The sequence below is a fragment of the Mustelus asterias genome, unplaced genomic scaffold, assembly GCF_964213995.1.
Source record: "Mustelus asterias unplaced genomic scaffold, sMusAst1.hap1.1 HAP1_SCAFFOLD_712, whole genome shotgun sequence".
Taxonomy (NCBI): Eukaryota; Metazoa; Chordata; class Chondrichthyes; order Carcharhiniformes; family Triakidae; genus Mustelus; species Mustelus asterias.
Genome location: NW_027590661.1, coordinates 179,409 through 180,000, shown reverse-complemented (window position 1 = coordinate 180,000; position 592 = coordinate 179,409).

Sequence of the window (592 nt, the reverse complement as noted above, 5' to 3'; positions counted from 1 at the left end):
GATGGTTTATATATAGAATAACAGACACCCGGGAGTGAGTTACAGACTGGAATCTAATCGAGGGGTTCGGGGTGGTTTATATATAGAATAACAGATACCCGGGAGTGAGTTACAGACTGGAATCTAATCGAGGGGTTCGGGGTGGTTTATATATAGAATAACAGACACCCGGGAGTGAGTTACAGACTGGAATCTAATCGAGGGGTTCGGGGTGGTTTATATATAGAATAACAGATACCCGGGAGTGAGTTACAGACTGGAATCTAATCGAGGGGTTCGGGGTGGTTTATATATAGAATAACAGACACCCGGGAGTGAGTTACAGACTGGAATCTAATCGAGGGGTTCGGGGTGGTTTATATATAGAGTAACAGATACCCTGGAGTGAGTTACAGGCTGGAATCTAATCGAGGGGTTCGGTGTGGTTTATATATAGAATAACAGATACCCGGGAGTGAGTTACAGATTGGAATCTAATCGAGGGGTTCGGGGTGGTTTTTATATAGAATAACAGATACCCGGGAGTGAGTTACAGACTGGAATCTAATCGACGGGATCGGTGTGGTTTATACATAGAGTAACAGATACCTGG